Below are 22,165 nucleotides of genomic sequence, written 5' to 3'. Positions count from 1 at the left end.
TCTTCTATCCATTTTTTATTGGGTGGTTCCTATATATACAGTAGGGGTTTCTCCCATTGTTAATTATATGAGTAGCAAATAATTTTTACTAGTTCATCTTTTATCTTTGCCTATGGTATTTTTCGACTACATACAGGAATTTTTGTTTCTGTGTAATTGGATTTATCAATCTTTTTATGGCATCTTGATTTCACTTAGGAAAGACTTATATGTAGAAGGGTCACCTCATGTGTTCTTACTGTATTTTTATGTTTTTTTTTACATTGTGATTGTTATTCTAAGTAGAATTTATCTGAATGTAAGTTGGGAACCCTCTCTTTTTTTCAAGTGTCCAACCAGTTATTACAAATGGTCTTTTCTCTATTGATTTGAAATGACATCCTTATTTATAATACATTCTGTGTCTATTTTAAATTTTCTGTTCTATTGCTATGAACATCTTAACCATGTAATTATTGTGATTTTATTATATATTTTAATATTTGGTAGGACTAGCCCCTTTTCTCTCCTTTCTTTTTTCCCTCCTCTAATTTCTCCTGAGTTTTCTGCTTTTCTTTTTTTTTTTAACATTAGAATCAGCATAATAAGTTCTGCACACACAAATCATACTAGTATTAATTGGGATCATGTTAAATGTATAGATTATTTAAGGGAGAACTGACATCATTATGAATTTGAGTCTTCCTATCTAAGAACATGATAACGTTTCTCCATTCCTTCAAGTCTTTTGTTTTACTCAGAAACATTTTAAAGTTTTCTTTATCTTAAAGCAGTAAAAATTAAACTTTTCCCCCCTCCAAGTGGCTATCAGTATCATCTAGTAAATAATCTATCCTATTACCTCACTTAGAAATTCTGGGTTTGTTTTTTTTTTCCCCATACAAAATTGCAGCAACTACTTGTGTTCATTGCTGTACTAAGTTCTGTTCTCTGGATCTGCATCAGCCAATACTATATATACTATTTTTATAACTGAAGCTTTAATGCCTACTAGGCTAGTGTCCCCTCATTATCCTTTTAAACACTCAGTATAATAAAAGCTATTATGAAACTTCTTAGACTGTTTTAAAGGCTCTCTTTCACACACACACACACACACACACACACACACACACACTCACACAGAAAACTACACCCTCACTTCAGGTGTTAATTATCTTATGTAAAGTATTAGCTAATGGATTGAATAGTTTGTGAAAACATACACCTGCATACTGCACAAATGGCATTTATTCTAGAAATACAATGGGTCATATTTTTTTTTAATTTTTTTTAATGTTTATTTATTTTTGAGACAGAGAGAGACAGAGCATGAACGAGGGAGGGTCAGAGAGAGAGGGAGTCACAGAATCTGAAGCAGGCTCCAGGCTCTGAGCTGTCAGCACAGAGCCCAATGCGGGGCTCGAACTCATGGACTGTGAGATCATGACCTGAGCCGAAGTCAGCCACTTAACCGACTGAGCCACCCAGGTGCCCTACAATGGGTCATATTAACACTAGGAAATCTGTAACGTGCATGTACACATACATTTTCTTAATCACTCACACATAAACACATAACCTTAGTAAAAGATGACTTGACATACTAAATAGTAAATGTCCCAAACCAGAAGCTTTAGTCAGGCTTAATAATGAAAGATTCACACTCCATTCATGTTATGAATAACATAAGGAACAATCAGTAACTTCTCTTATTTGTGTTGGTGTGCAACACTGATACAGTTAGACAAGGGAAAGAAAATGAGTATAACAAAGGAGGAGACAAATTATTATTTGAAAATTTTGCTTTTCATTTTGTATATCCATTTCTGTATCCTAACTTCCCATTCATATCCTGCCCTCCAAGTGTAGCCAATGTTAATAGCATGTGATTAATTCTAGGGCAAGGGGAAATAGAAGAGGATAAAGGAATATAATCTGTATTTTTTCATTTTACTCGTGTAGAATTATAATCAGCATTTTCTTTTTAAAAGTATATTCTGAGTCTATCATTATATTCCCTTTTTAAATTTGTATTTAATTTTCATCATTAAAATAATTGCATCTTCCAGTAATCACAGAATGATGAGGTTGGGTGATTCTCCTCCATAGGAAACAGGCACAAGAATGCTGGAGTAACCATAATAATACCAGTGAAGATATATTTTAAAATAAAGAGTAATACTAGAGACAGAGAGATACATTTCATAAATGTAAGGGAATGAATACAACAGGAAAATATAAAAATTCTAAGTGTATATCAGTGTAACAGAGGCACAAAATACATGGAAGCAAAAAACCAACAAAACTGAAGGGAGAAATGGTTCAACATTTAGTGTTGGAGATTTTAGTACACTTCTGTCAACAATGGGTAGGATAAGTAGGCAGAAAAACAGGATAAATAAGACTTGAGTAAGGCAAGTTGACCTAATTGACATCTACAATAAATTATACCCAATGCATTCAAAGTGGATTTGAAACATTCATCAGAATGAGCCATCTACTGACCCACACACATAAAATGTATTAGTAAATATAAGAAAATTGAAATTATGCATTGTGTTCTGCAACCACAAGGAATTAAATTTAAAAATCAATACAAAAAAATCAGTACAGAAAGAAATAAGGAAAATCCCCAAATATGTAGAAATTAAATAATGCATTTCTAAGTAACCCATGGGTGAAAGAAGAATTCACAGGGGAAATTAGGAAATATTTTTACCGAATGAAAATAGAAATACAACAACATATGAAAATAATCAGTATATAGCTAAAGCAGTGCTAACAAAGAAATTTGTAGCTTTAAAGACCTACTAGAAAAGAAAGGTCTAAAATCAGTGATCTAAGCTGCTGCTTTAAGAAGCCAGCAAAGAAAGAGTGAATTAAACCCAAAATAAGTAAAAGAAAGGAAATAATAAAGCTCATAGCACAAATCAAGGAAATAGAAAATAGAAAATCAATGAAAAGCTGGTTCTTTAAAAAGTTCAATAAAATTAACAAACCTTTAACTAGAATGATCAAGAAAAAAGGAGATGCAAATAAACAATATTATCTATTTTATAGATACTTAAAAATATAATAAAGGAACATTATGAACAACTTTACACTAACCAATTTGACGACTTAGATGAGGTGGAAAAATTCCTTGCAAAATTCAAATGACCAAAATGGACTCAAGAAGAAATAGAAAATGTAAATAGACTTACATAAAGAAATTCAATTAGTAATTTAAAACCTTCCAACAACAAAAAAAAATCCAGACCCTGAAGGCATAGCTGGTAATTCTGACAAACATGAAAGAATTAAAAATACCAGTCCTACAGAAATTTTCAAAAAATACAGGACTAAAAAATGTCACAACTCACTTTATGAGGCCAACATTACACACTTACCACAACCAAATGAAGACATTGTGAGAAAAGAAAAATAGTAGCCAATATTCCTCATGAACATAAGACACAAAACCCCTTAACAAAATATTAGCATGTTAAATCTAGCAGTAGATAAAAAAAATAATACATCATAGCCATGTGGGATTTATCCTAGTAATGCAAGGCTGGTTTAGCTTCCAAAAAATCAATTCAGTGTAATATACCATGCTACCAAGATAAAGTTGAAAAAAATATATTTGCATCCCAGTAGATACAGATGACAAAATTCAGTACAGACTTACAATAAAACCTCTCAGCAGAGTAGGAATTGAAGGCACCCTCCTTAACCTGATAAAGGATGTTTATGAAAAAACCATTAACATACTTCATGGTGAATGATTTTATGCATTTCCACTTTAAGATCAAGACCAAGTCAAGGATGTTTGCTGTCACCACTTTTATTCAGTATTACACTGGAGGTCATGCATGGCTGGTGCATTAAGGCAAGAAAAAGAAATGAAAGGACATACAGAATAGAAAGAATGAAGTAAAATTATTCACAGGTGGCATGTATATAGAAAGTTCTAAGAAATCTGCAAAAAAGGATGAGTATGTGAATTTACAAGGCTGTAGAAGATTGTTAATAAACAAGAACTAATTGTATTTCTACATACTAGCAATGAATGATCCAACAATGAAATTAAAAAACAAAAAACCACGGTAATATTGTGTAATTACTTAGAAATGAATTCAACAAAAGATATGCAAAACCTTTACACTGAAAATTACAAAGTATTGCCGACAGAAATTAAAGAAGACCTAAATTAATTGAGAGATACACCATGTTTTTGAATTGGAAGAGTAAATATTGTTAGGGTGGCAGTTCTCATAAAACTGAGCTATAGAGTGAATGCAATCCCAATCAAAATCTTGTCAGTCTTTTTCATAGGAATTGGCAAAATGATTCTAAAATTTATATGGAAATGCAAAGGCATAAAGTAGCAGCCAAAAAAAAATTTAAGCACAGTCATCTAAGGACTTAAAATACCGGATTTTTAGAATTGCTATGAAGCTACAGTAGTCAGAATGGTTCAGTATTAGCATAAGGATAGACATATAGATGAATGGAGGAAATTTGGAATCTAGAAATTGAACCATACTTAATAGGATAATTGATTTTTTACAAAAGTACTAATATAATTCAAGGGGGAAAGAATAATCTTTTCAAAAAATGGTTCTAGAATAACTAGATGTCCATTTGGAGAAAACTTTTTTTTTTTTTTTTTTGGAGAAAACTTTTTTAAGTTCATTTACTTTGAGAGGGAGAAAGAGTGGGAGAGAGGCAGAGAGAGAGAGGGAGACAGAATCTTGGGCAGGCTCTGCACTTTCTACAGAGCCCCACGTGGGGCTCAAACTCACAAACCCTTGAGATAGTGACCTGAGCATTTGGAGAAATTTTTAAAAAGATCCTTAACACAATCTTCACACTAAACCCCAAAAATTCATTCAAAATGGATCCTAGACCTAAACATAAATGGTAAAAATGAAAACATCCTACTAAGTGAAAGAAGCTAGACACAAAACATTGCATACTGAATGATTTCAGTTATGTGAAAGTCCAGAATAAGAAAAAACATACAAAGACAGAAGCCAAATTATTAGTTACCTAGGACCTGGGGTAAGAATGAAGATTGAGGATTGACAACAAAGGGAGAAAACTTATAGGGGTAGGTAGCTGTTTTTAACTTCATTGTGGTGGTAATTTTCACAACTGTTACACATTTACCAAGACACATTGAACCAAATTTTAAATTACCTCAGATAAATAAAAATACAATCATGTTATTTTAAATTACTACTGAAAGGGGCGCCTGGGTGGCTCAGTCGGTTAAGCGTCTGACTTCAGCTCAGGTCACGATCTCGCGGTCCGTGAGTTCGAGCCCCGCGTCGGGCTCTGGGCTGATGGCTCAGAGCCTGGAGCCTGCTTCCGATTCTGTGTCTCCCTCTCTCTCTGACCCTCCCCTGTTCATGCTCTGTCTCTCTCTGTCTCAAAAATAAATAAACGTTAAAAAAAAATTTTTTTAATTACTACTGAAAGATTAATTAAAAAGTTTACCACTCCTCCTTCCTCCCATCCTGTCCCCTAAACTTGTCTTGCCTTAAGTAATTCTTCAGGAAAACCACTTTCAACTATTTCAGCTGCTCATATTTACCACTTATAATAATGGGGTATATTGCTATCTCTTGGTCCACCAATATTTGACATCCATTAATTTCTTCTTATAACATGATTTTACCTCTTTTAATGCCTTACTTTGCCTTATCTCATGTCCTAGTATATTATTTCTGGCTAAATATACACTTAGTGTTTTTATTATTATGACCACATAATATTATTCAGTAATGAAACAAATAGTGCATGTGGTTATATCTTTTATGGTACAATATTTTTGTGTTTATTGTTTAAATTAATTACCTCATTTAAAAATTTTGCTTAGTTAAACCATCATATCTGAGTTTCTTCCCACATGCTTCGAGCCTCTTTGTAATACCATTCACCCATGAGATAGTTTGGTTATTTTCCAAAGATACCTTCCTAGAGACTTCAGTTTCTCTGATTTAATCTTGACTGCTCCCTAGGTCTGTTTCACAGCTGTTTCGGTAAGACTTCTCTTTGCTCTCATCCTGGAAATTCCCTACACCTGCTTCCTGTGTTGCAGCCTTCATTTCCTGTACCCTATATCTTCATGGTTTATTCCCTCATTTACAGGAGCATATCCTTTAGTGGCTTCCTGAAAAGAGATAACTGAGAGGTAAATTTTTTGAGATTTTTGCATACCTGAATATATCATTTTCTACTCCTACAATTATGTGATATTTTAGATGAGTGTAGAATCCTAGATTGAAAATCATTTTTACTCAGAATTTTTACAGTATTCTTTTCTTCTGGTTTCCAGTTGTGCTATTTAGTGGTCCAGTGCCATTTCTGGTTCCTGATCTTTTATTTATTTATTTTTCTCTTTGGAAGTGTTTATTATCTTCTCTTCATGCCTAGTATTCTGAAACTTTAAAGCATTGTATTTTTCATTTATTGTACTGTGCACTATGTAGGTCCTTGCTTCCTGCCGACTTAACATCCTTCAGCTCTTGGAAACTTTTTGCCTTTTTTGATATATTCTCACCTCTGTTTTCATTGGTCTTTCTGGAATTCCTACAAATCAGGTATTAAACTTCCTGGATTTCTTTTTCTAATTTTTTACCTTTCCCTTCTATTAATCATCTCTTTCTCTTTTTTCTGCCTTGTGGAAAATTGCCTTGACTGTAACTTCAAGTTTTCATTGAACTTTTTTTCAGCTCTTATTGTCTAATTATTCTTTTCTTGTTGATTGCTCATCTGGTAAATGATAATAGTATTTTCTCTTAGAATATCTTAGTTTTCTTGACATTTTTTTCTGTTCCATCATTGTTTCTCAGCACTCCTATGATGTTTTGGTCTCTGTCTTTAGTATTGGAGACTTGCCTGAAACGCATAAGAATTTTTGACTGTCATTCATATTTAAAAGAATTTAAATTTTTTTTTAACTTTTTTTTATTTATTTTTGAGACAGAGAGAGACAGAGCATGAACGGGGGAGGGTCAGAGAGAGAGGGAGACACAGAATCGGAAGCAGGCTCCAGGCTCTGAGCCATCAGCCCAGAGCCTGACGCGGGGCTCGAACTCACGGACCGCGAGATGGTGACCTGAGCTGAAGTCGGACACTTAACCGACTGAGCCACCCAGGCGCCCCCATATTTAAAAGAATTTAAAGGCTGGTGGGAAATAGAGTTTGAGAGCAGAGCTCTTGTCTGTTGGTGGACCATGCTCTAGGAAATCCCTAAATGTCATGATCTTTCTCTGGGTTAGTCAGTTTTGGATCTTTTTCTGGAGAAAATTTATCATCTCCTGTGTAGAGCTGCAAGTGCTCTTGAGCCATACTGAAGAAAGGGGCTTCGAGTCTTTCTTATAATCTTCTGGTTTTAGTCACAACTTTACCCTTATCTACTTCTGTGTATATTTAAGTCCAAAGTCCCTTGGGTTTAATTTTTCCAGAAACTCTACCTTCTGAGTTCTGAAGGATTGGGAAGTCATTGACTACACTAAGTGGACTTAACCTGGAATTCTAATAGTTCCAGGTATCTCCTAGCTCCAAACCTTTCTGAGGTTAAGAATTGGCTTGCTTCTTATCTATAGGCACTTAAATTTAATATTCCTCATCTCAATGAGCATTCTCTCTCTCTTTTTTTTTTTTTTTTTTTTTTTTTTTAGCCTGTCTATATGTTATGGTTTAGGGTTACAGTTTTCTGGCTTTATCAAAGAAGGTGTTTGTTTACCTTATTCTCCTTATTTGGGAGTGATTGGAGGCACAGAGGTTTTTACCCTGATATTTTGAAATCAGAAGTCTGATTTTTTTTTTATTGTTTTTAATGTTTTATTTATTTTTGAGAGAGAGAGACAGAGCATGAGCAGGGGAGGGACAGAGAGAGGGAGACACAGAACTGGCAGCAGGCTCCAGGCTCCACAGTCACCACAGAGCCCAACGCGGGGCTTGAACTCATGAACTGTGAAATCATGACCTGAGCCAAAGTCGGAGGCTTAACCAACTGAGCCAACCCAGGCGCCCCTGTTTCTTCCCTTTTTATAAGCACACTGTTCTACAGCTCTTCCTCAACCTCCTTGTGTATTTTGGTGTTCTTTTCGTATTAGTACACATAGATCTACATCATTCATCTTAATAGCTGTGTAGGATTTCATAAATTACACTACTATAATTTACATAATTATTACCCTATTAATATGAGGTTGTTTCCAGTTTTTGCTTTCATGAACATTGCCTCTTTGAATATTCTTTAACCTGCTTTTTGGTAAATTTGTACAAATACATCCATGTAATAACTTCTGCTGGGAGATTGCCTAGCCTAAGAATATGTACATTTTAAATTTTGAATCATATTGGAGTGCCTGAGTAGACCAGTTGGTTACATGTCCAAGTCTTGATTTTGGCTCACATCATGATCTCACAGTTTGTGAATTCAAGCCCCACGTCAGGTTCTGTGCTGGCAGTGCAGAGCCTGCTTCAGATTCTCTCTCCCTCTCCCTCTGCACCTACCCTGCTTTCATTCTCTCTCTCTCTGTCTCTCAAAATAAATAAATATTTAATCATATTGTTAGAATTGTCTTGTAGAAAGTTTACATTTCCACCAACTTTCTAAGAGTGCTATTTTTACAGTCATGGGTTTCATCAAGCTTAATTTTTTTTTCAATCTGATAAGTAAAAAATGGGAATATATCATTGTTTTTATTTTCATTTTAAAATTATTGCCTTAAGCTTATCCCATTTAAATTTCCTTTTCTGCAAACTATTTGCAATGCTTTCTTATTCATCTTTTTCTTACTGACTTGTCCAAACTATTTGTAAATTACCAAAAATAAATTAGCCTTTTGTCCTATCTGTTGTAAATACATCTTTACCAGTTTGCCAGTGGTCTTTGAATTTGGTTTGTGGTACTTTTGCCAGACCAAAATCTTTTACTTTTATTTAGTCATATTTATCCACTTTTTTCCCGTATGTCTTCTTGGTATTATACCATTAATATGTAAATAAACCATAGTTTTCCTTTATATGAACAATAACCAATTATATAATGGACGAGAAGAACTCATTTATAAAATTAACAATAAGATCACTTATCTAGAAATAAACTTAGTAAGCCATAGCAGAACTTACGTGAAGCAATCTTTTTTTTTTTTTTTTTTTTTTTTCTTTTTAAGTTTTCTTCATTTATTTTTGAGAGAGACAGAGAGAGTGAGTGGGGGAGGTGCAGAGAGAGAGGGAGAGAGAGAGAATCCCAAGCAAGCTCTGCACTGTCAGCACGGAGCCTGATGCGGGGCTTGAACTCACACACCGTGAGAGCATGACCTGAGGTGAAACTAAGAGTCGGACTCTTAACCGACTGAGCCACTCAGGTGCCCCGAAGCAATCTTTTAAAACTCTACTGAGAAGGCAAAGATTTCTTGGACAAGACACAAGAAACACTAATAAAAGAAAATAAGATGAATAAGACTTTATCAAAATTAAAATTTTTTGCTCATCAAAAGACAGAATGGGAAAAAAAATATTCTCAGTTTTTACTGAGTGACAGAAGTGACAAAAGAACTTACACCAGAATATATAAAGAACCTCTGAAATCAACATTATAAAAAATCAACTACCAAATACAAAAATGCATACTCAAACAGACATTTCACAGAAGATAAACAAATGGCCAGTGAGCACAGGAAGAAATTTCAACATCATTAGTCATCAGTAAACAGTAAAACACTATGGTTTTAATTTGTAGAGGTACCACTACATACCCACTAGAATAGCTTAAATGGAAAAACTGATACCACTAACTAGTTATGAGGATAAAGAGCAACTGGAATTCTTACTTATTGCTGGCAGTAATGCAAAATGGTCGGTCACTTTGGAGAACTGGTAGGTAGGTAAACATAATGTTTACCTTATGTATTGAGAGGTCCCCAACACCATCCCCAGGTTTGTTTGCTAGCCAAGAGGACTCATAGGACTTGGTGTGTAATCATATGTATGATCAAAGAGTACAAACCACAGTCAACAAAAGGAAAAGGTACATGGGGAGAAATCCAGGGGAGATTATGTGCAGGCTTCCAAGGGTCCTTTTGTAGTGGAGTCACCCAAGGTAGACTTAATTTCCCCAGCAAGAAGTTGAGACAACATGTATGAAATGTAGACAACCAGGAAAGCTTGTTAGGTTCAGCACACAAATGTTTTGAGGCTGATCCTTCTGCCCAACACATACCCAAATTCCAGAAGGCAAGCAGATACTCAATATAAACCATATTGTTTTCATTAACAGTTTAGGCACAGTGAGCCACTTTTATCAGTTAGGGAGTAAGAATTCACTAAACTCCTTGATCCAACTTCCTAAATACCCGCCAAGGGCCAACTTTGCAAGCAGGCCTTCTTAAGGACAAGTAGTCAGTCTGCATACCTTACAACCCAGTATTTTACTGCTGAGTATTTACCAAAAGAAGTGAAAGTATATGTCCACTAAAACAAAAAAACTAATGTAAGAATGTTCGTGGCCAAAACTGGAAACAGCTCATATATTCAACAATTGGAGAATGGATAAATGAGCTGAAATATATTTTGGTCTGCTACTTGGCAATTAAAAAGAATTAATTGGTCATATATCAACAGCATGCATAAATCTCAAATGCAGTATGTTAAGCAAAAGAAGCCAAACACAAAATAGTATATACACTGTATAATTCAATTTATATGAAGTCAAGAACCTGCAAAAGTGACCTATGATTACAGAAATCAAAATGTGATAATCAAGGGGCAGAGAGAGAAATGAATTGCAAAAGAGCATGAAATAATGTTCCGGGTTAATAGATATGTTCTATATCTTGGTTTGTATGGTGGTTACATGGATATAAAAAGTTGTTGAAAGTCATCAAACTGAACACTTAAGCTCAGTTAAGAACACAGTGCAGTTCACTGTAAGTTAATTACAGTACAATTAAAAAGTTAATACTAAGGAACATTGAAAAACAGAAAACTGTAAGTACATACTTGGATAGGAAGTATGCCTCCCTAAACTAGTAGAAATCAGAGTTTCTCAATCAAAATACCAGTTTTGCTTTGATCTTTGTTTTGACTTTAACGAAATGAATCTGAAGTTAATTTGGAATTAGAAACCAGGTTTAATGGGACTGAATGGAAAGCATTTGGGCTGAATTGAAAGGATAGGTATGATTGAAATGGCAATGAATAGGCATAGAGGTAGGAGAAAGATCATGGACCCTTTTTCCAAAACCAAAAAAAAAAATCTGTAAAGGAAAATGATCTAGAAAGCTTAGAGCTTGAAGTGTGGGGGGAAAGAGAGTAAGGGGGGGAGCATAGTTGTAATGGTTGGTGAGGCTTTGAGTTTGAACTATATTCTGTAGATACTAGAAATTCACCATATTATTTTAATTGAGTAGTGATGTGATTAGGTAGATGTTTTAGGTAGCCAGTATTCCTCACACTGGCTAATTAATTGGGGAGGGAAGAAACTAAATACTGTGCTTTCACGGCTTTTTGCCTTAGTTCATACAGCACTTAGGCTGCTGCTCATTTTGTACCAGTCAGAAATCCTATCATTCATTAAGCACCTTTCCCTTAAGCGCATACATACGCTTTGTCCTGTAATTACTATATTCTGCTTTTCAGATTGTAAGGTATTAGAACTCTATTCTTTTCACCTTCATTTATATACACATATGAATGATCTTTTCCCTCTTCTTTTCCATCAGTCATCCCTTCACTTTAATTGCCAGTGTCTTATAGATAACAATTACTTTATGAAGGCTTGTTGAATTAGAGACCTGTCATTGTTCCATATGAGAACTCGTTAGGGTTTAGAAGTGATAGAGAAGATGCCCCCCCGCCAAAGTGATGCATTTGAGGGTGATTTAATGGGTGGAAGTGACATCATGCAAGAGAAGTTGAGAACTCCAAAGGGTCCAGCCTTGGAGATTGAGAGAGTGGTGGTGTCATGAATACACAGAGTAAGAGGTACCAACAAGAAAAACAATTAAAAGAGGCCAGGAAAATATCCTAGAAAGATTATTTTGACTTTTATTGGGGAAATTTGGGGGGAAATTTTAAATCATTTAAAACATCAATAGTTCCTTACCTTTGTAACTTTTACCTTTCAATTATGAAGATATTTTAAGACAAGATATAGAATACGAACCTGAGAACTTCCTAACATTTAACGTTATGGAAATAATCCACTTTTAGACTGTTCTCTACATTATTGCAGTGACTTTGTAATAGATTACTCAAATAGTGAAGGGGAGGTAGGGGTGTGTGTGTGTGTGTGTGTGTGTGTGTGTGTGTGTGTGTGTCTGTCTGTCTGTATTTTGTCCTGGGAAGATGACATTATGATTATGACAGGACAGAACAAAAGAGCAGTACTGAAAATAGTTAGATTAAAGGTTGTTTTTCTGTCACCACACACCAGATATGTAGAGTAGTAAAAGCAGATGGACAGTTCTGCTAGTTTCGGAGTGTTCGAATACAGAAAAGAAACATTCTGTTCCATTTATTCAGAAAAGGAATTTCTAGGCTAAATTACTGGTTTCAGTAATAAGTTTCATATTCTGACCAAAGAAACATTTTTTTTTTACCCTGGGGATAATGACTCATGCTCTTCTCAGAATTTTGCTTTTGTGCAAACTAAAGTGCAGTCATAAATACAGCACTGTTATTTGGATCTTAGTGCTAATGATACCATTGTGAGAGACTAGTGATGGGTAAGAACACTAGTATTGTAAAGCCAATTGAAACAAAGGGACCAAGCACAGGTTTTAATTAGCCGATTCCTAGGGACGTTAAAGTAGATTTTTTTTAAACTAATAAGCTAATTATTGTGGTTTTGTTAATTACACTTTAAAAATAGAGCCTATACTTTTATCTTAAAAGAAAAAAACCCATCATTTTGAGGTTGAGACAAAAGGTGAATTTCTGATTTCCAGTATTGACACTGGGAATACTTTATAGAATTTTTCTGTGCCTTTTTTTCTTATGCCCCACCAAATTGGTATGAGACTATCAAACTGTGATCCCTTAGACCATGAAGCCACTGTCAAATGATAGGAAGTATAAGCATTGACTAGATGAAATTAAAAGTTTAGACAGTCCAGTTTTAGTTTAACCTTAATCTTGCAATTTTAGAAATAGCAGTTTGAATGTGCTCTTTACCATAATAGATGCTCTCACTTTAAATTTTTACCTAAGCATTCTCCATCACGTATCCATCCCTGTAGTAAGCATTACTGAGCGCAGACTCAAAAGTCCCTTTTATCATCCCCCACAATCTCTCTCTTTGCACACTCATTCCCTTTGAGTATAACTCCGTAGTGAGGGTCCAGAATTTTAGCCCCTTTAAATTTTCTTCTTCAAACTTTCTTACATCTTTCTCTGTGCCTTTAATTTCAGCAAGATTACCTAATACATTATAATGTGTGAAGTAGTTGTTGGGTTAATAGACAGTTTAATGACTTAGGTTAAATAACTAGTTCCTGTCAGTTGATACATTTTCTAAGGAAGCAGTTTAACTTAATGAATTATTATAAGGTATTTTTTATTGTTTAAACTATATACCTTAAGTGGTCAACTGGTGACATTGAACATCAATGAATAAAATAGAAATACTGTATGTACTGATTGCTTATGTTGCTATTTTTACACATTTACACCCATTTCAATTTGTCATTCTCATTGCTCTCATTTTAAGGTATAGCAACTGTAGTTTCCCAGACATACAGTGTATTATACTATATTAAGTATAAGTTAACAGTAAATGTTTAAAATGCAAAGACCATCTAATATATCTCTTTCATCATTAAATGGATTCTGAAGTACTGTGCCCATATTAGAGTGGCTGAAAAAAAATGATTTTTAAAAATGTTTGCGCTTCCATGCCTCCACATTGTTGTTGCTATCACTCATAGAACTCTTCTGTTCACATGTCAGTAGGTGATGCTTGTGCTGAAAGTAAGCCCCTCCCTCTCTGATTGCACTTCTGGGAGGTCTGTGTTCCTTTGCTTCCAAACAGCTATTCTGCATTATTTAAAATTTTGCTTTAGTGAAATAGCCTTTTTATCAGAGATCAAATATTGAAGGATGATAAATCATGATTAAAGTTGGTCAATAATTCAGTGGAGTTTTTTGCCCTTACTATTAAATACTAAACTATTCTGTTATTGCCAGAAAATGGAGCGGATGGCAGATTTTGGGTTTACAATGTTGAGTTGGTCAAAAATGAAAATAATACTCCAAAGCAAAGAGACCTTCTGTGAAATAAATCTGGTGAATATATTGGGTCTGCTAGTACCCCCAGTCAAAGCTAGCTCTCCTTATTGGACTGGACTAGACTGAACATTTACTATTTTGTCACTTGGGGGTTCTTTTCTCTTTGTCTGTGGCCACAAACTACTCATTCTGAGGAAGACAGAACAACTGGATCTACTGAGAAATCTGTAGCTAACTCAGGTCTCACTTTATAATGGCAGTAGACTCATCTTTTCACCATTGTCAAGAAAGACCATATGGTTAATTGGTGGAGTGCAGGCAGGTTTTAATGCATCTAGACACTACCAGGCTACCACCAGAAGGAATAGTACTTGACTAGAAGCCCCCGTAGTAGTTAAACTATGTCTTCATCCTGTGACATAAAGAAATAAGATAGCTGTTCATTCTTGGTGAATATAGAAAACAAAAGGGAACGCTGTGAAGCACGTGTTTTCCCGAAGTTCATCCACCCTCACCCATAGTTGCAGGAAGACTTGGAAGAAGATTGTTGAAGTATTCAAAGCCATGGAAAGGCTTGTGAAGGAATTAAACTATACCAGATAAGTAAGTAAGTAAGTAAATAAATAAATAAATAAATAAATAAATAAATAAGTAAATAAGTAAGTAAATAAATAAATAAGAAAAAGTCATTTGATAAACTTTAGGAAGGAAGTTTGTGGCTTACGGAAACATTTTGCCTTCAGTGTGTTACAGATCTTTAAAAGAATAAAGTCAAGTGAGCTGGAAGACATATTGCTAGGGTTACCTTTTGCTAGATGTTCTTAATTCAGATGTTTAATCTGGATATTCTTAAACTTTTTAGTGAATTTATCCAGCTAGGACCTGAATAATGTACTCTTTTGTCTCTTCTTTTTCTGTACATCACTAGCAGCTAGGAAATAACAGTTTTACAAATCAACCAAATCCAGGATGGTGTTAGCTTCTTTAGGGCAAGAATGAATGAAGTTATTTTTGGTGAAGTCCCAGGCTTTTGAAAGAGAGGGGAGAGTTAGTTTTCATACAAACTTTAATCAGAAAAGTTAGAGTCCTTTTATACTTCTTAATCCGTCAATCAAGAAAGAAACAATGTGTGGTTGGCAACATCTGTGTAATTCCAAGTAATATATTGATATTCTTCCTGAAGTAGATAGGACATGAGTCTCATTTGTAAAGGGGAATTACAAAGGACTGTGAGCCCCATATTTTGGGTATCATCAGTAATAAGTTTATAAACTTACTTATGAAAGGTTAATCTTTCAGGCCCTTTTCTCTTTATGTTCCATGGGAGCTAAAATATTTGATTAGCAGGAAATTAGAGTAACATTTCAAGAACCCCTCCATATTTTGCATTTCCTTCCTTCCTGGGCTGGTCTCCATTGATCTGATATTGGTTAAATTTTCATGAAGGCAATCAGGTGCATAATTAAGGTTCTATTTTCCCTGTATTGTTGAAGAATACTCTTGGCCCTTCAATGTAGAAACAGCTATAAAATTTAAATACCTTAGGGTTATTTCTCTGTTTTATATAAAGATACTAGTTTGTAACCATTTATAAGGAGAGTGGTTTTTTTCCTCATTAAAAACTTATCCTCCAATATGAGGCAGCTGACTTTGACATTTTGTAAATAAATTGTTCTTATGCTTAAAAAAAAAATTATCCTCCACATTATACCAAATTTCCTTTAAGTGAACCAGATAGTCAATTACTTAATGTAGAAGATGGGCTGTGTTGTTGGGTTTTAGCCCAAAAAGATCATTCCTGCCCATTTTCAATCAAACCAAATATGATTAAAAGGCATTTTTTTTTAACATGAAATCAGTGGTATGGTCTATGTAATTCGCCTTCACTTCTCTCTTTTCCTAACTGGTTGTTATTTTTTTTCGGTCCAAGAGCCAAAAGTATTTGTAACTATGACTTTGCATTTTTGTTTCTGTTGCTCATTCCTTTTTGTCTGTTTTTCTTTAAATAAGAAAACCAGTATAATCTCATGTATGAATGTAAAGAAGTAGATTTTACAAATTATGTATAGCATAATTCTAAAATAAGATTTTTTTGGCATGTAGTTCTATATGTTTTTTTTCTTATGTCTCTTGTTGACTTGTGTGATTGTTTTATCATTATTGAAATATGTCAGATACCCATTTGATACTTGTGCTCTGCTCAAAGTGTACAAACTGAGTTAAATAGATACAGGTCTCATCCTTTAGGCATTTTGCAGTTCATTAAGTATACAGAGACAAGGGGCGCCTGGGTGGCTCAGTCGGTTGAGCATCTGACTTCGGCTCAGGTCATGATCTCATGGTTCATTAGTTCGAGCCCCGCGTCGGGCTCTGTGCTGACAGCTCAGAGCCTGAAGCCTGCTTCGGATTCTGTGTCTCCCTCTCTGCTCCTCCCCTGCTCACACGCTGTCTCTCTCTCAAAAATAAATAAAGATTAAAAAAAAATTTTTTTTTGAAAGAATACAGAGACAGATATAAAAATGAGGACAGAAACATGTCTACAGATATCAAGTACATAAGCAAAATACTCTGCATCAAAAATTTTTTCATAATTATGAAATCGGCTTGAAACCATAAAGTTCTGGCCCTTTTCTGGACCCATGGATCTTGATAGAATTGATCCAGTAGATAAGAGAGGGAAATTTTATTGAGTTTTCATACTCTAAGCACTGTGCTAAGGATTTTATATGTATTATTTCATTGAATTCTTATAAGTCACTGTGGGATAATAACTTTTTATTCACTTTGTGCAAATAAGAAAACTCCTGGGGAGGTTTTACGGACTGCAGAGTTCTCCAGAGGGTCAGTAGAGCTGAGGATGATGGAGCAGTGATCTGAACCAAAGCAGAAACATTGGTTAGGCCATTTCTACTGTACCCTTAGAACTAGACTGCTCTCATTTATGTTGTTTTCTTTGCTGTTAAACACTGAATAATACCATAGTTGAAAAAATGTAGAGGTTTCCAAAATGTTTTCAGGTCCATTGATTGTTTGCTCGGGGTATTAAGATGTTAAAGCTCAAGTCACTGGTTAGATTCTCTTTATGGAATCATTAGCTTTGTCCTTTTCTTTGGGCAAAAGAAGTCACCCTTAATTCTGTCCACCTGTCTTATCAGTACATGCCATCAGTCACAAGGTGTGCTGGCTAATAAGGAGGAACCAAAGAATTATAGCAAAAATATACTACTACCAGAAAAAACAAGGTGAGGGGCGCCTGGGTGGTGCAGTTGGTTAAGCATCTGACTTCAGCTCAGGTCATGATCTCAAGGTTTGTGTGTTCGAACCCCACATCAGGCTCTTTGCTGACAGCTCAGAGCCTGGAGCCTGTTTCGAATTCTTTGTCTCCCTCTCTCTGTGCCCCTCCCCCACTGGTGCTCGCTTGCTCTCTCTCTCTCAAAAATAAGTAACAATTAAAAAAAAAACAAAAATTTTTAAAAAATGAAAAGCAAGGTGAAATATTAATGTATTTTTATCATTTGAAGTACTAGTCATTGTTTCAGTTCTATATTTTGAAATCATAATTTACCATGTACTGCCATCTTGATCTAAAAAAGTAAATGGAGTTTCTAAAGTTGCCTAATATATACCATTGACCTCTGACTGCCTGCTGCTTGTTTTATGTGGAGATATAATAATCCGCCTTTACTCCCTCACAAAGAGAAAAGAAACGTTTCCTGGAAAACTATGTCATTGTGGAATCATTTGTCTTATTAAATTGTATGATATTGTGAAATATCTCTTGTATTTTCCACATGGTTTAACTACATTTACCTTTCCTCATAATCGTATCTATCCCTTTGTCATCTCTATCTGTGAATATTTAGTCTCCTTTTGAGCTTAAATTTTAAGAAATTTCATTCTACCACACACTAAAATTTGAACTTTTAAACTTTTAAAGTTCAAATTGGTAAAATTAGTGATTACATGTTTTGAGATTTGGTAAGGTTTCTTTACATATCTATATAAAATATGGAATTTAAATTCATTATGTAATAACCTAAGATCAAGTATTTGTTAATCTATACTTCACTTCATTAACGGCTCTTGTGCTTGTTTACCCCATTTGATTCTGCTATTCACCTTGGATTCTTTTAACCCACCTAAATAAAGTCCTTATTCACATTTACTGATAATCACAAATCTACATTGGCATAGGCATTACTGATTTAGACCTTCACTGTTTGTCGTTATTTTAAAAAAATCCATTAGCACAGACCCTTCCTAAGCCCATCTATGAACCTCGTATTTGGGAACCCTTGTTTTAAATAACCCATTAAATCTCTCAAGTGTATTTCACAGCACTGTGAATTTAATAGTGAAAATGAATTGTATGCCCTGCTAAAGGAATTTGAATTTTCTACATACCAGTCATGAGAACTCGATTTTCCACCCCCAAGTTGTTAAGGTCTGTGAATAACTAAAAGAATGAGTTAAATCTGTTTTCTCATGGTCAGCTTGTAAAGGTCAGTAAAGGACAGCATTTTGAAAGAAGTGGATAAAATACATCCTTCCAGCACTAGTGTATATTACAGCTGTCCCTTTGGATTCACTCCAACAACAGCTCAGTGACTCTTGGAGGAAGAGAATTTTAGAGGCCCTAACCGGGGCTCATGAAGAATTATACCAAAAAACACTTGCTTCCCATGCATGTCCACTGCAGTGAAATTTGTTTAAAATCACGCTTCTTACCCTTCAAATCCAGTTAGTCTTTCGGTGTTTTTGATTTCCCTTTATCAGGTATCTTTGTCCATCTCTTCTGTTACTATTGGTACTTCTCTTTGTTTCAGGCCCTTGTTACATTTTCTCTGGGATAACTTCAACAATTTAATTTTCCTGCTTACTTCTTATCCTCTAGGGCTGTGGTGACCCAAAAAAGACCTTATCCTGGAAGAGTCCATAGTCTAGTAGCAAGTCAAACATGGATATGTTTAATAACTTTATTAAGAATAAACAGTCATAGATATATATGTAAGAGACGGGGTAACATTAAGAAAGAGAGTAACTGGGGCGCCTGGGTGGCTCAGTCGGTTGAGCGCCGACTTCGGCTCAGGTCACGATCTCGCGGTCCGTGAGTTTGAGCCCCGCATCGGGCCCCTGTGCTGACAGCTCAGAGCCCGGAGCCTGTTTCAATTCTGTGTCTCCCTCTCTCTGACCCTCCCCCATTCATGCTCTGTCTCTCTCTGTCTCAAAAATAAATAAACGTTAAAAAAAAATTTTTTTAAGAAAGAGAGTAACTAAATGGAAGTATTTAAAGTAACTTTTAAGGAGAGTAATCAGAGTATAGAATTAATAGTCTAGATTTTCATCATGTTCTTTCTGTAAAAGTACAGAAGTTTTTTATTTTGTTTTATATCAGACTAAAGTAAGGATTCATTTGGTAATTAAAAACAGGAAAGCATGTTTTCTAGTTAATGAGCAAATAAAAAGATGGAACTGAACTAGCAATAAAACTACATGTTAATGTTTCCCTGTTGATCTCTCTGAGAATGAGGGGTGAAAATATCTTGTCAACATATATCTAAATACACTTACTGGTTTATAAATGTATCCATTAAATCAAATAGCATTGGCTAAATGTATCAGTTAAATGAGAAATAAGTATTTGTAAAACTTTTGGTCATTCAGTAAACACTTATGAAGCTTCTGTATTTGTGGAACATAGATCTCTAGGAAACACAAGCTGCTTATTTTAGCAAAATTATGGCTGTTTGAGGTGATTAAGCTGCCAGTGGAGTCAGTATAGATAACCCCCTAAATTTCCAAGTGTATACTTCAAAATAGCTTTATTATTTCTGGTGACTTTTAAAAAAAATTCTTTTAATGTTTATTTTTGAGAGAGAGAGAGACAGAGACAGAGAGACAGAGTGTGAGCAGGGGAGAGGGAGAGTGAGAGGGAGACACAGAATCTGAAACAGGCTCCAGTCTTTGAGCTGTCAGCACAGAGACCAATGCAGGGCTCAAACCCACAGACCATGAGATCGTGACCTGAGCCGAAGTTGGACGCTCAACAGACTGAGCCACCGTGGTGCCCTGTATTATTTTTAATGACTTTCTGATGCAGATGTACTATTGATTATTTTAAAAACAATTAAATGTGTTTAAAACATACATTTTGAAATTGAGACCTGAATTAAAATACCTAAAATATACTTTATATTTTAAAGTAATCAAGTCAGAAAAGGTCTCTGCAGTCTTAGGGTGTGTTTACAGAGATTCATAATTCACAGGTACATACTAGATTTTGGTTGCTGCATTTTGAGATGAGTATTAGTTAGCAAAAGAATACTTTAAGTATTTAATATTTAAGTATTAAGTATTTAAGTATTTAATACATTAAGTGATGACAAAGAAGCTGATGATAAACTATCTTGCTTGAATTATGGCTAAAGGAATTGGAGGTAAAAAGACCCAGAAAAAATTCTAACATGACAAGCATGTGAAGAGGTAGAAAAGGCAGAAAGTATGGAATGAAGATTAGAAATAATAATGTTTAGGGATAACTTTAGAAATGCTCCACAAAAAATTCTGTATCAGGCAGTGAGCTCCCCAAACTGAAAATATCCAATTAATTGACTTCTGAGATACTTTCCTATTTCAGGATTTTGACCTCACTGGCTTAAAATTAATGCTTCCTCTCCACCTCAGCCCCAAAGGACTTTGAGTGAAAGTATACGATGATGGTAAAAAAAAAAAAAAAAAAAGGCAGGGTTAGGGATGATTTATTAAGCAGCATGCATTTAGAAAACTCTCCAGTTGATATCGGGTTAATTCTGATAACTTATCAGAGATCAGCAAACTTTTTCTGTGAAGGGCCAGATATTAAATGTTTTAAGCCACATGGTCTCTATAGCATCTGCTCAATTCTGCTGCTATAGTGGGAAAGCATTATTTACAATATATAAACACAATTTATTGGATGTATTCCCATTTAAATTTATTTGCAAAAGCTGGTGGTGAGCTGGATTTAGCATGTGGGCCATAGTCTGACAATCTTTGCCTTAAATGATGAAACCTGAAAATACCCTTAGATTAATATAAGCGAGGAGAGGCTTTGAATGTAGGAATTTTAAAAAATTGTCAAAATGTCATTGTCTTCTTAGACTGAAAGAGTGCACATCCGATGTTTAAGTTGAATTGTCCAATGAATTAAGAAACCTTTCACCATAAAAGTCAAGTGACAATGGAGAATCTGACACTATTTTCTGCCGTTCATTTCTGCTGCTTATTTTGTGCTTAAAGTTGTCTTTACTCCACCTGAACAAACCCATCAATCTCACTTGGACTGGTAATGAACCTTCCAAGAACCAAAGACTTTCAGTGCCTCCTGCCCAAACACAGTAATTTTTAACAGTAATTTTAACACCGGGACAAGGAAGTATACAAAAATCTCTGATATCTGTTACATATTTTGTGCTCCCAAGTTTGTATTGCAAAGGTTCTCGTGTCCTCATTTGGTCTGTTGGTCTCTAATGTATAGACGGTTATAAAATGGTAGTCAAGTGTTGATGCTGACTAGAAATGAATAACTGAAGAAGAGGAAGCTACTATCACATGCAGGCAGGCCACAGCTGAGAAGTAACCATTGACTGCTAGAAAACAAGGAGATGGGGACATTTTTAAAAGCACCATCTCCAACCTGGGGTCATTGGGTTTAGGGCCAAAAATACACTCAGAGTATTCAATGATGTTGAAGAGCTTTGCTGTATTGTGTTTCAGAATAGCACAGTAATTGGTTTTATAATGAAGACTGTAACTCATCAAGAAAAGGGTAAATTGTGGGGGTGCCTGGGTGGCTCAGTTGGTTGAGTGTTTGACTCTGGATTTTGACTCTTGATCTCTTGGCGATCGTGAGATCGAGACCCCTGTCAGACTCTGTGCTGAATGTAGAGCCTGCTTAGGATTCTCTCTCTCC

The 22,165-nt window shown here is 35.1% G+C and overlaps 1 protein-coding gene across 2 annotated transcripts in view; it reads left to right on the top strand.

Moving 5' to 3' along the window:
- PIK3CA (phosphatidylinositol-4,5-bisphosphate 3-kinase catalytic subunit alpha) overlaps positions 1-22,165 on the top strand; it is an 84,242-nt gene that overhangs the window by 21,042 nt on the left and 41,035 nt on the right. Inside the window, exon 1 of one of the 2 annotated variants that reach the window (XM_060639261.3) lies at positions 14,082-14,817. The exons of the other annotated variant lie outside the window; for it this stretch is intronic. The gene's annotated coding sequence lies outside the window, so the exon portion shown is untranslated. Of the gene's footprint in view, positions 1-14,081; positions 14,818-22,165 lie in introns of those variants that run through there. 2 annotated transcript variants of the gene reach the window in all.

Source organism: Panthera onca, chromosome C2 (genome assembly GCF_046562875.1).
Source record: "Panthera onca isolate mPanOnc1 chromosome C2, mPanOnc1 haplotype 2, whole genome shotgun sequence".
NCBI classification, from domain to species: domain Eukaryota; kingdom Metazoa; phylum Chordata; class Mammalia; order Carnivora; family Felidae; genus Panthera; species Panthera onca.
This window is presented reverse-complemented; position numbering and strand designations above follow the sequence as displayed.